At 47.7% G+C, this 10,098-nt stretch overlaps 1 protein-coding gene across 3 annotated transcripts in view; it reads left to right on the forward strand.

The window, feature by feature from the left end:
- The first annotated feature begins 3,670 nt into the window (after window positions 1–3,670).
- Window positions 3,671–10,098, forward strand: part of SLC7A1 (solute carrier family 7 member 1) — a 77,287-nt gene continuing 70,859 nt past the window's right edge. The window contains exons 1-2 of one of the 3 annotated variants that reach the window (XM_077745376.1): window positions 3,914–5,883; window positions 6,140–6,211. The gene's annotated coding sequence lies outside the window, so the exon portion shown is untranslated. Of the gene's footprint in view, window positions 3,868–3,913; window positions 5,884–5,906; window positions 6,212–10,098 lie in introns of those variants that run through there. The other 2 variants (XM_077745377.1, XM_077745375.1) reach the window with 2 other exon arrangements.

Genomic DNA, 10,098 nt, shown 5'->3' on the forward strand with positions numbered 1-10,098 from the left:
CACCCCAGACCTCGTGCGGCTCCCTGGCCCGTGTGCACCGCTCGTCTGAGTTTCCAGGGTTGTTTCGGGGAAGTTCCCCCCGGGGTGGGCTTCCTCGTGACTAGACCTGACCTGCGAAGGCTGAGTTCTTCAAGCCTTCCAGATGGTTTGGAGCGGGAGGAAGTTCTTCCGGCTTAATAAAGACAGCGTCTAAGCAGCGTGTTGCTTGCTGCGTAGTAGAAAACCTCGCAGACGGGCAGGTCGCGCGGGCGTTGCGAACCTGTGTGTACGCAGAGCGGCGCGACGCCGGAGTACTACGGCGTGCTGTTTTATTTTGGCTCCTTCCTCTTTTCAGTGAGTGGGAGATACGAGTGGTGGTTGGCTCGCTATTAGGATACAGACATGAGCCTTGGGGAAGAAAACTACGCCTCCCGATACACAGGGTCAGGCTCTCCTATAGAATTCACCGACTGTTGCGTTTTATTCCGGGTTAGTTACCCGGGGAGAGGGTTGGGATTTCAGTCCCCGGTATATTTCCCTAGCAACGTGCTCTTTACAGTTTGACCGGCAGGACTGTGTATGTTTGGCCTGAGGTTGAATTTCCTCATTGTCTTTAATTTGAGTTATAATTTATTAGGGAGTTATCTTAACATTTCTTGTACTTTATGTTTGGCTCAGATAATAGGAAACCCATGATACAGTTATTCCCCTGATATTTTTAGTCGGTCTCAGTGGAAATTATCGTTATTTTTATATGAACACACCCTCTGTCATTAAAACAAAAGGTCTTATTTAAGTCGAAGTCAGAATAGAAGTTAGGGAACAAAGTCAACAATAGATTAAAATAGTTTTTAAAGGTTTAGCATATCAAGGTCAGGTTTTATCATAATAAATAAATTTGAAGAGCGTTAAAGGAGTTCTGACCAATAATAGAACAAAACTTCATAGAGATCAGAAATGTACGCAGTTGTTTGAATCTGGATATAAACCACATGAGAGCTTTTATGAGTATAACTATTTTCTTTTTTTTTTTTAAGGTTTTTAAAAATTTATTTCTAGGAGAGAGAGACAGCGTGAGCAGGGGAGGGTCAGAGAGAGAGGGAGTCACAGACTGAAACAGGCTCCAGGCTCTGAGCTGGCAGTCAGCACAGAGCCCGACGCGGGGCTCGAACCCACGAACCGCGAGATCATGACCTAAGCGAAAGTCGGACGCTTAACTGACTAAGCCACCCAGGCGCCCCGAGTATAAGTATTTTCTGTAGACAAGGAAAAGGCTTGGGAGACAAGATTGCTGACCTCGGGGAGATTGAATTCTAAGACATGTGTTAATTATATTTGGTATAAATATATGTTTATTGATCTAGTCTGGAGTTTCTTTTCGACTAAGGCCAGCAAAATATGTAATTATGTTGGAGGGCCCAGTATGATGTCTAATTGGATTAATCCCTTTTCATTACTATGTATTTGGAGGTATTGGTTTATTAATCCTAGGGAGGAATTTGAAATAGGAATAAGTCTGTCCTTGTTATAGACACATTTTCCTCTAGCGCACAGGCATCATGTAGTTACTCATCATTCCACCTGGTTCTTGGTCCAAGCAGGACTTGTGGATGGGACCCTAGTGTTTTTCTGTACCATTTGGTCTCTTCAGGCCTGCGGGCTGTCACTACCACTGCCTAGTTCCAGTTGAGGGTGGATCTCATGGACCGTGAGGACTTTGCATTTCCTTTAGATGAAGTAGGGAACCATCAGAGGGTTATGTGAATTGCGTGAAGAAAAGATGCAGGTGGGGGAAGTGGGCAGGCATAGAAGCCTGGAGAGCAGTTCAGAGACTTGTGACTTAAGTCTGGAATAAACTCCACCTCCAGATTATTTGTGCAAAAGAGAGAGTGACTACATGGCGTTTCCTTGAGAGGTGATGGCGACTGGGTCTGGGGTGGAGATGGTAGAAATGTGAGGTGGCTGAGTTCTGCTCCACCTGTGGACTTAACCTAATTTGCTCCTTCTGTAGATTTTAAAGGGAGACTCAATAGGCTTGGCCAGTGGATTCCATGTGAGGTGGGAAAGAAGTTAAGTACAATTCCAAGGAGTGGAATTGCCGTATTAACAGATGGGGAAGGTAGAGGAAAGAGCATGTTGGGAGGGACTTTTTTTTTTAAGTCACAGCTGACTATTTTTAGACATTTCCATCCTCATGAGGCAGGGTTGAACTAGATCTGTCCTCTCGGGGCCCGTTGTCACGTGCATGACTGCATCACAGCCACCTGCCCCAGGATGGTGGCCATCTGCCCTTTCACCTAGCATTCTTTCCTCCTCACACCTTACCGGGGGATGTCTTTGTGCTTGCAGACTCCCTGGGCTGCCCTCCCACCCTCCAGTGGGCACCTTGGCCGTGGGCTTGTCCCACTGCCAGGATGGGGAGCTCTGCCACATGGGGCGTGCCTCCTTTTTCATTCTTGGGCCTTCAGGACACCTGCCTTCCAGGGGTTTCTTGTGCCTTGGGCCACTTGGATTCCAGGCCAACATTCTACCCAGCACAAGGGTTTAGGTCTTTTCCAGTCACAGGATAGAGTAGTGCCATCTTTCTTGGCAGGTTAACAGCCTTGTAGTAAACTTTAAGAGCTTTTCTTTTCTCTTTCTCCATAATCCACCTTGCCCCCTGCAATGCTGATTCCACAGCAGCTTTGAATATAAGCACCCCTGCAGTTGTTCAAACTGCACCTGATTTGTCATGGGAGATGTGGTGCATTTGCCACCTGTGGGTCAGAAGAATGGGCAACAAATTGGTAAAACGGTTTGGTAGACAGCTCAGTACGTTCATTCCGTTCTAAAGCCAGTTCCTTCAGATTCGCGTTGGTTGAGTGAAGCCGTTTACCTTCCCCATTGGTGTGGGTTCATTCCTCCCAGGAGCATAGGCTGTAGGAAAGACCTTTCTGGACATTAGGATGGATTCTGGCATAGAGCTGACCCAGCCTGCCACACCCAGTGTCTTTCATTTGGCTTTCTCCCCCTCTGTTGATGGTCAGGAACCGTTCGGACTACTAGCTCATTCGTTTGGTGAACAAACCGCATGAACAAATTAGAGCCGTGTGTGTTTAGAGGCCTTTACAGCCTCAGTGCGGCCTGAGATGACGCACCCTGAAACGAAGGAGGTTGCTTTGAGGAGCTGAGGACAAGTAGTACCAATGCGAGGCTTCTGGAATCCTTGCTTTGCTACTTTGTGTGCGGCTCCCAGAAAGGCTTTTATTTAGGCTTTGCTACCTCTGTAGACCCACTCCATCCATAGACTGGGGAAGCCTTCCCTCTCGGCCTCACCAAACCATAAATTCCCATAGTGTTCTTTGGAAGAGGAAAGGTCCCAAATCAATCCATTTAGATTTCTAACAAGGAGTAAGTTCTTTCTATTACCTGTCTACTGTTCTGATTATGGGAGCCAGAAATCAAGCTCAGGGAAGCCTTCAACGGCTGCTGCCAGGTGGACTTTTCTGGAGGTAGAAGGAGTGTCCCTTAGTTGGGCCGTGTGTATTTCTGTGTCCTCCCTTCCTTTCTCCTGAGTGGATAGTCAGCTTTTCCTTCCTGGAGGCATAGACGGAATGGGCGGTTGTGTTTCCTTAACATCACATATTTCTGCTATTATAGTGCTTTCTCCAGAATATTTGTTCACGTACGTTCTTGACTGCGAGCACAAGCAAATATTTTCCCATGTGTTTAGGCATGGGTCCTGTGCTCTGTGTTCTCCATGCATAGCGACCTCTGCACTGCGGAGACCATGCAGCGCTGACTCTGGCCTCAGGGGAGTAGCCTCTGCTCTGCAGGCCCCTCTGAGCTCCCTATGGGGCCACGCATTGCAGGGTCAGAGGATATGCCACCGGCCCCGTCCTGCGGAAGGTGCTGCATCCCGGAGTGGGGTCTACTTACAGGATAAGTGCCTTTTCTGTTGTATTTTTCACATTTAAGTTCTTTTTCATTTTGTTTGCATGATAATCGTCTTCTAGTGCTAACCTTAAGGGATTGAGAGGATTTAAGTGAGGTAATCTGTGTTATATGTACTTGACACAGCTTCTGGTACACACCAAGTGCTTCAAATAAATGGTTAACTGTTGTACTGGAAGAAAGCTCAGTTCTTTGATTTAGGTGTGGAGAAAAAGAGTTCTTATAACCAGTTTGTTTTGCTCTCCCACTTTGCCAAGGGATTATACTATAGTCCCTTTCCCTTGGAATCGTGTCCGTATTGCGGGGCTTGGATATAGTGCCAAGGTTTTGGGGGGACATGGAGCTTCTGAGGCATCTGCTGACCCAGGCCTAGGATCTATGCGTGTGACCTTAGTTCCTGTATCCGTCCTTGTCCCTTTAGGAGGACTTACAGTTGAGGTCATGGAGGGCATTCTGTGGCTTTTTGCTACAATGGGGAAGGGAGATGTGGGGGGAGGAACCACAGTCTCTGGGACTGTGTTGGCTCTGACTGCCCCGCTGACCTTGTAGCCATAAACCCTTTGGGGACCAGGTCCTGCTCTGGGCATGTTGGAGGTCAGGTTCCTTTAGATCTCAGATCCGTGTACTCTGGGTTTAGCCACTGCTTGTCCCTCTGGAAAGCAGAGCTCACAGCCTCATTCTTCGGGCTCGCCTGTGTGTGTGTGTGTGTGTGTGTGTGTGTGTGTGTGTGTGTGTGTCTGTGTCTGTGTGTGTCTGTGTTTCTCTGCCCTCATCATAGTCATCCTGACCTCCACATATTTCGTCCAAATTACCCGGAAGGCTTTGAGTTTAGAAACCATAGCCAAACAGTTAGAGCCATCTCTGTTTTCCACCTTATTTCATCTCCTCCTCCAGGTGGCCACGTAAGATCCCCTAAGTGCCTTGGGGTGGAGGTGGTGGACGCTTGGCAGGGACAGCAGTGGGAAGGGAAGGGCGCACACCCGCTCTTACCCGCTCTTACTCTTGCTTCATCACAGTGTTGTAACTGCTGTCTTCCTATTCTTAAGGTCGGCTTGTCTTCCTATCTTAAGGTCGGCTTGGAGATGTTCTTTTCTTCTCTATCTTTTTATCTGTCTACCAAGTACTATTAGCCAGAGTCTATTACATCAAATAGGAAGGAAGGGAGAGGCCCAGGGCAGCGTAAGATCGAGAATCACAAGCGCTTATTGAGCGCTCACTGCGTACTTGGCATTTTATGTCTTCATGGAATCCTCACAGAACCTTCACGAAATCAAGCCCAGTGAGGTTGACTACTATTTTGAGTGATGGGAAACGGAAGCCCTGAGAAGTGATGCAAGTTGCCCACAGGCACGTACTTGGGCAGTAAGTGGCAGAGCGAGGATTTGAACCCTAGGGGGCTGGCTCGGAGTCCTGACCATCGGTGTGCCTTAGGGCTATGGGTGGCAACCTGTATGGGCCCCGGCCTCTCCTGGCACTGCGTTCTGGCATGCACATGCAGTAGGCACTGCCAGGCCTGAGACTTCAGCCCCGGTACTTGCAGCCGCTCAGCCCCATGCGCCCCTTGTTTCTGAGCGAGCCCCAGAGCTGCGGAGCCCGCCGTGCCCCTGGACAGCACCCTGCTTTTTGTCCACTGCCGCTGGCCTGGAACACAGCGCCCTCCTCCCTCCATGCCCACAGTGGGCCCTGTGTTCCTGGCACAGCTGGAGCCCTGGTGCCCTGGAAGGCTGTGCAGGGAGGTGGCCAGACGCAGAGCTGGCGTGGCTGTCGGGCATTGGTGGGGCCGCAGTCTTCCTGGGTCACAGTTTGGCATCCTCGTCACTGGACCAGAACTGGATAGGGGACTTGCTGCCCAGGCCATGGGAGAGCCCTGTTTTACTCCTGCACATCCAGCCGTCTTGGCTCGAGGAGAGGCGTCCTGTGGGAACCAGGGACTGCGCGTGGGACAGAGTCAGCTGCCTTCCGGGGACCCAGGTCTTAACTCTGTTGATTCATCTGCTGAGGCTGGCTGTCCCAGCCAGGGTAGCGGCCAGGTCCATGAAGCTGGCAGGTGGACCGAGGGGAGCTTTCCAGCCCCCTCCTGTCTTTCTCCATTTCTCCTGTGTTCTTCCCACCTTGTCTGTATAACATTTCAAACTAGAAAGTTGCAGTAGTACAAGGAACTTCTGTGTACCCTTTTCTTGAATTAACCCATCGTTTAACTTTTGTTCCTTCTATTCTTTCTATTTAGGTATCTGTGGCTCCAACTCCGTCGATCTGTCTGCACACACCTATGTGCGTTTTCTTCCTGAATGATTTGAGAGTAAGCTGAAGACATCATGCGCTTTTACTTACCCTGCATACTTCAGTGTATATTTTCTAACAATAAGGATGTTATTCTGAGTCAGGAAATTGAACATTGATATACATTGTTATCTAGTCCACAGTCCGTATTCAACTTTCACTTATCCAAATGATGCCCTTTATAGCCACCTATCTATCTCTCTTTCTAATTAATACATAGATACATAAAAATATATGTAACTTTTGTGTGGGGAGGAGGGGATCTTTCAAAGGAACTGTGGTCTAAATTTCTATCTTATAATCCTCTTTTTAAAAAATGTTTATTTTTGAGAGAGAGTGTGGGCATGTGGGACAGTCCTGGGGTGGGGGTGGGGGAACAGAGGATCCTAAGCAGGGTCTGTGCTGACAGCAAAGGGCCTGATGTGGGGCTCAAACTCACCAACCATCAGATCATGACCTGAGCTAAAGTCTGACCCTTAGTCACCTGAGCCACACAGCACTCCTATCTCCTAAGGCTCTTTAAGAAAAAATGTTTCTCAGTGGTAGAAAGCTCACTGTGAAAAATTTGGAAACTAGAGAAATATAAGAGACTGGGAAAACAAAAACCATTTGTCATTCCAGCTCAGGGGCTTAGTGCCAGGCTAGGTTAGGGGCTTGCAGAAAGGTGGGTAGAAGACTTCCGCTCAGGGAGATCTGGTCACCCAGGCCTGTACGCCAGACACCCAGGGCGGGACCCCATGGCAGGAGCGGCCCCTGTCCGGAGCTGGGCAGAGTGGAGTCTTTCCTGCTTCTGCCCGCCTCTTGGGTGGTTGGCCACCTGAGCAGCTGAACTGAACTACCTCGGATAGGGGAGGGTGGAGACCATTCGTATATACCCAGAACGTGTTCAAGGCTTGAAAACAAGTGTTGCAGGCCCTCTCTTGTCCAATATGCACTTCTGACTTCCTACACTTGGCAGAAGGGGAGGGTGGGCATGGGGCCTTGCTCCAGAGAAATGGCACTGGCCGCTTGGCAAACATCCTGTGGTTATTTAATGTGGTTTTTAGGCTTGCCTGTTGTTGAACCTGTTGGGCCCCTAACAGTGGGCCAATGGAGAAATCAGAGGCCAAATTTTTCTTCTTCTTTTTAAGTTTACTTCAGAGAGAGTATGTGAACAGGGGAGAGGGGCAGAGGGAGACAGAGAGAGAGAGAGAATCTTAAGCAGGCTCTGTGCTCAGCGTGGAGCCTGATGCAGAGCTTGATCTCATGACCCTGGCATCATGACCTGAGTCAAAATCAAGAGTTGGACACTCAGCCCACTGAGCCACGCAGGCGTCCAGAGGCAAAATTCTACACTGTGAATTTTGCTCTTAGTGACTGAGCCATCCTCAAGTTCCTAGGGGAAAGTTTCAAAACTTCCATATGAAGTGTGGATCTGGTGCCTGCATTTCATTTATCCAGGCCACTCTGTTAGTCATCACCAGCAGTAACTGAAAGGGGTCACTTTTTCCTGGCCGAGAAGGGGACTTTTCTGAGTAAATCTGGCAGCTGGAATGGTTTTGTTCCAAGAAGCTGCAATTGCTTTGTCCACGGCACCTCATCCTTTGTACCTCAGTTTCCCTGAGCTATAAACCTACATGATGTGTGAACAAGGGCTTCTGAAGGGCGTGATCAAAAGCTCAAGTATTTTTCCATGTGTTTATTTTTTCTTCTCCTGCACCAGACCCTCTCCTTGAAGGAGCTGGCCTTGAGAGTGATAGGGTGGGCAGCCGCCCAAACTGTGGACACCCCGCTGAGGCCACGGAACTCCTAACCTGGATGGGCCAGGACCTGGAGGGCTGCTCTTCAAAGGAACCCTTTGAAGTGCAAACATTTCCTTTCCTGAAAAGAAGGGAAATTGAAATGAAAACGTATTGTTCTGTGCAGACAATGTTCTCTTGGATCAAAGAGGGAGTGAGGCTTATAAAGGGAGATTCACAAATGAGACCTTCATGTGGTGCATGGTGAAGAAGGTGTCACTGTGTTGACGTCCACTGCCCGGGGTCTGTGAGTTGGTAAGGTTGTATTTTCCTCCCCTATCTGAGGTCCTCAATCTAGGTTTTACCTGCTATATTTGACTATGTCTCTTGTGTGTAGTTTTGTCTTGTAAGCATTTAGAAATGTCTTTTGGTAATTTATGACACCATCCAGAATACAGTATTATGTAGCCAATGAAAATGGTATTTTCTTTTTTTTTTTTAATTAATTTATTTTGAGAGAGAGAGTATGTGAGCGAGCAGTGCAAGTGGGGGAGAGGTAGAGAGAAAGGGAGACAGAATCTCAAGCAGGCTCTGCACTGTCAGTGCAGTTCATGAACCATGAGATCATGACCTGAGCTGAAATCAAGAGATGGATGCTTAACCAACTGAGCGGTCTAGGCATCCCCAAAATGGTATTTTCTTTTTCTTTAATGTATGTTTATTTCTGAGACAGAGAGAGAGAGCAAATGAGCGAGAGAGCACGTGCGCACGTGCACACATAGGGGAGGAGCAGAGAGAGAGAGAGGGAGACACAGATTGTGAAGCAAGCTCCAGGCTCTGAGCTGTCAGCACAGAGCCCAACGCAGGGCTTGAACTCACGGACTGCAAGATCATGACCTGAGCTGAAGTCAGATACTTAACTGAGTAAGCCACCCAGGCACCTCCAAAAATGGTATTTTCAAAGAATATTTGATGTAAAAGGAAAAACTTTAGTGTTGAAAGTGAAAGTAAAGTCTGGATGCAATTTTCTGTGTTCAGTGTTATCTTATCTGAGATGTATGTATTTGCACAGAAAGAAAACACTATTAAAATTGGACTTTGGGTTTGTTCACTGCTCTGTATGTGCACCTAAAATGGTGCTCCACAAATATTTGTTAAATAAATATTTTCATAATTAGTAAAACAGTAGTATTTTTAAAGGGGGAATGTCATTGGGCTAAATAGTAACATTTTGGCAGGTGGAAAGAACAATAAACTATTTTAAATTCTGTTGTGCTTTTGCCCTGGTGTCTCCGTGTAGGGTTTATTTTGTTTCTTTTTTTGGTACAAATATGTACCATATTTTGTACTTCAGTACCAATCAAGCTGTGAATGAGCAACTTTGACATCTCTCGTTTTGGAATAATCCTATCCCGTTGGAATTCGAGTATCAGAACATTACATTTTTCCTGGGTTGTCTGTTAGGCACATTCACAGATGGGGTGAAATTACAACCTCCTTTTCCCTACTCTGTAGCTGATGTACCATCGGAGTGACCTGTCCCGTCCTGGTGAGAATTTTTGCCGGATTTGTCCAGGATGTCTTATCTTTGAGCGTCAATCCTACCAAGAGACACTGGCTAAACAGTGTCCTGATTTCTAATTTATAAGTTCTTTAACAACACAGCATCTCATTCTTACCTGCAAGGTAGGTTAGCTTTGAAAATGGCCCTGATTCGTGATTTTTTTTTGCAGGGAGGATGAATGTTAACAGCTGCCCATACCTCTCCCTGGTGAGATCATTTCGTTCTTATCAGAAGGACACAGGCACTTAGTTTTCAGAGCTGTGTTGGCTCTGTGTTGGCCTTTCCACCTGCCCTCCACGCAGGGTTCTGGAAACCTGGCCTTTGAGAAGGCTCTCTGGAGGCCGTGTTTGGGATAGGGCTGGTCTTGCGCACACAGTGGTTCTCCTGAGGGTGGAGGCTTTCAGACTCCTGTCTGCAGTCCACAATAAGGCATCAGTGTACACTGATCAAGTACACGCACAGGCGCGTGCATGTCTGTAGATTTAAGTGAAAGTTTTTGTGAAATCGCACCCATTCTTGTACCTGCGGTGCACTCCGATAATTTTTATTTTCTCTTACATGGAAAAAATGCTGGTGGCGACTTGCAGTTTACAAACCCTGTTAGGCCTGGGCATAGGACCCTGC

The sequence above is a fragment of the Crocuta crocuta genome, unplaced genomic scaffold, assembly GCF_008692635.1.
Source record: "Crocuta crocuta isolate KB4526 unplaced genomic scaffold, BGI_CrCroc_1.0 scaffold258, whole genome shotgun sequence".
Lineage (NCBI taxonomy): Eukaryota > Metazoa > Chordata > Mammalia > Carnivora > Hyaenidae > Crocuta > Crocuta crocuta.